Consider the following 3,707-nt stretch of genomic DNA (forward strand, 5'->3'; position numbering starts at 1 on the left):
ACTTGGTGCTAGGCCGTATTGTTCACAGAAATTTCCTATCTCATACTTGGCATTATTTCTATCGGTTTGTATAGACTTACCTATTTTTAAATCTACACACATTTTCATACCTACTTGGTTAATTGTACTAACAATATTACTGTAGGTTAATTCATCATAATTAATTTGTCCGGACTCATTGCTTAGTACCGTTCGGATCTTATGGGCAAATAGGTTGGGAAGACCATTGACAAACTTTTCTTTCCAAAAGGCTTGATTACTGTCATCTCTAAGCATAACTCTAGAAATGAAAACATCTTTATACCATCTAAAATCACTTAGCTTAGGGCATCTAAGGTTGCTTAGCTGGTCATGGATCCTAGCAGTTGTGTTACTAAGGGTACCAATAAAATGCTCTATAATCGTATAAAGCAAAGTATTGACTCCATCTTCTATTCCTGCACCTAAGCGTTCATCAAAACACTACTACATTTTACTGCTTGCGCGACGAAGAGGTTTTGGTCGCGCAAAGTGAATTTCAGTCGCACAAGTATTAGTGCGACATAATTGTCGTCGCGCAAAATCTGTCGCGCAAAACTCGTCTAGAATGGCTTTGCACGACAAACCTATTGAATTAGTCGCGCACGAGAGCGACGAGTAACCTTCGTTGCACTAAAAGTATCGGGACGGCGAGATTTGTCGTCGCTCAATGAGTTGCGCGACGAACATATAGTCGTAGCAAGTGTATTGCGTGACGATTTATTTTCGTCGCGCAGAGTTAGCGGGACGAGAAAATGTTCGTCACTTGCGACGAATACAGAGTGGTAGCTCTGTGCGCGACGAGAATACGTACGTCACTCAAATATTTGCGCGACGAAATCATATTTGTCGCAGGCTGGCGAGACAAAAAATTTCGTCGCGCAAAAATAGAATAAATTGTTTAAAAATTATTTTTACGGTCTTGTATTTTCTAAAATTAAATTTGCGCGACGGAATTATTTCTTCGGCAAAAATTAATATATTATAATTAAATTAAATTTTTTGGTAACAGAAATAGTTTTGATTTTTTTTTTAATAATAAAATGAAATTGCAATAAAAAAAATGTAATGAAGAGAAATATTTTTGTTATAATAGAATATATTTAGTACAATAGAAATATTGAAAATGTAATTAAGAAAGTTAAAAATCTAATCAAACAATCGTCCAAGATCTACATTGTCGTCTGGCAAATGCGGCTCGGAGGTCTGGACATTGTCAACAGGGGGAGTGGTGTGGTGGCCATGCTCGGGTTCACAGGGCTCAGAGGTCGACGGGGGAGGAAAAGGAGGAATTGCAATGCCGGAGTGAGCGAGGGACTGTAGAAGATGTGACAAATGACCCTTGAGCTCGGCCACCTCTGTCTTCAAAGCAGTCACCTCACTGTTTGACTCTGATGATTCACGGGGTCTAGGTGGCTGCTGCCTGGCACTCCCCATCCCTCGACAAAATGTCCATGGGCGTCTCCCGAGAGTCTGATCCAAGGTTTCAGTCAGGATTTGAAACCCTGCATCCTGCGGAGGAGCCACGGATTCGAGCGGCGTATCGGGAGGAAGCTAGGAGGCAGAGTCAAGAAGAACCGACTGGCTCTTCTGAATCATCGTCGTCTGTTGATACATAACATAAAATATTAATTAAAACATTCATATAATAACCATAAAACTTGAACGCGTAAGATAATAATTTAAATTAAAGGCTACTTACATGAAGGGACTCCGCCAACTCATTCCCAGGTCGAACATAAACGTCTCCAAAGACGTCAATCTCTGGGAATTTGGACCCCCCCCCCCCCCTTTAAATTGAACAAGAGAAGAAAAATGTTAGTACGAAAAAAACAAATTAATATTAATGACATAATAAAAAATAAATAAAAACGACTTTATTATTACCTGGCGCCGCGCCTCCATTCTATAGGAGAAGGGTCTGGAACCTGAATGGTGGAGAAGAGCCTTCCTCTGCCTATTGCCCTTATTTGCTTTGGCCTTCTTCTGTTATACAAAAAATAAAACGTATTAGTTGAAAGTCAAATGAAATATAAAAAATTAAGTACACATTAGTAAGAAACGTGTAATAAGTTTCAACTTAATATAAAAAAATACCACATAATCGGCCTCCTGAAAATGACCGCAAAGCCACTGCCAACTATCCTCCCGGCCCTCAAGCTCCTTCGGGCAACCCTCTTGAAGAGCGACCATAGGATCATCATATGCCTGAAAATGGTGGTGCAGGTCGCTCTTCCACTACTTGTACCTCTCAGCAAAGAGTTTGTTGACGTACGCCAACAACTCGTTGCCGGCATTCTCTAAATTGTAGTTTGTCTACAATAAATTCATTACATACATTTAAGTATTAGAACTAAAATTTGAAGGGAAAACAATTAAAAGGTATAGAATACATACTGACAGCTGTCCGAACACCTCCATCCGCACCTCCTCATGCATGACCTTCCAATACTTCCATTTCATCGGGCAATAAGTCCGAACGACAGATCCAATGTCGTGGGCCAAGTAGCTATGCTGGTCCGCCGTTGGTGTAGCCCGATGCCGCGCATCGTATCCGATGTTGATACGACTGTTGGTCACCCGGGTGAGTTTGGCCGTCCTCAACTGGCGACAGGGTCCTCGAGTGTTCTTCTTGGCTGCAAAGAAATATACAATTAACGTTAAATAAAAAATCCTATTAAAATTCTTCGTCAGAATAAACTGGAGTTTAAGGAAATCTTGACCTGGTTGTGACCCCGACGCACCAGCAGCAGAAGTCGAAGTGGTGTCGGTCGTGCTGGGAGGGCGGTGACGCCTCCTGGCACTAACTGGTTGCGCCACTGATGACTCTGATGACGCCGGCGCACGGGAGAGAGGGGGAAACTCTGGCATGTCGTGCAACTGTGCTGCAGCAGTGGGAGCTGACACCGTAGTGGGGGGAGTTGAACCATGTGGAGTCATCACCGTCTTTCGACGTCTGATAAGATCTGACATCTGCACAACTAATAAGGTCTTAAAATTAAAAACATCCTTGGCTAAAATTATTATTTTTTATAAAAACAAACCTCAAAACCTAATCAACAACAAATTCAATATTTAACAAACAACGGCCTTAACATGTATTCTTATATGCCAAAAAAATAGAAGCACACTTTTGAAAGCAAACAAAACACATATTCAGCTCAACAAAGCAAAATAAAAAAAAAGTAAACAATATCACATAGTTTAAAGCCCCCAAAAAGTAATCAAAATACAAAAAACAGCATCAATATTTAAAAAACACCAATATTTAAAAAACAACAGCAATATTTAAAAAACAGCAGCAAATGCTCCAAAAAACAGCAATACACCTAAAAATTCACAAATCCAACACCAGAATCCAATTTCAACACCTCCAATCAAATCTGAAATAAAAAATACAAATCCAATACAAAAACAAAATTGAAACAGCAATTTAAACACTTAGGATGCCAAAACACAAATCCAGTACATATCCTAACCAACCATCAGACCAAGCAGCAATTTAAACAATTACAAAATAAATATAGTAATTGAAACATCAAAACAAATACACAATTCCAAACTTAATCCGAAAAATTTCATAAATAAAACTTAACAATTGAAAATATTAATCGGGGAGAGTTGGGAATTTTACCAACTGGGTTTCGAGGGAGACCGGAGAGCACGGCAGTCCGGCGGTGGCGAGCGAG

General features: G+C 40.0%; 1 pseudogene; it reads right to left on the reverse strand.

Moving 5' to 3' along the window:
* Window positions 1-1,167: 1,167 nt before the first annotated feature.
* Window positions 1,168-2,991, reverse strand: LOC148293928 (uncharacterized; annotated as a pseudogene).
* Window positions 2,992-3,707: the final 716 nt, after the last annotated feature.

The sequence above is a fragment of the Prunus avium genome, chromosome 6, assembly GCF_965620075.1.
Source record: "Prunus avium chromosome 6, drPruAviu1.hap1.1, whole genome shotgun sequence".
Classification (NCBI taxonomy): Eukaryota; Viridiplantae; Streptophyta; class Magnoliopsida; order Rosales; family Rosaceae; genus Prunus; species Prunus avium.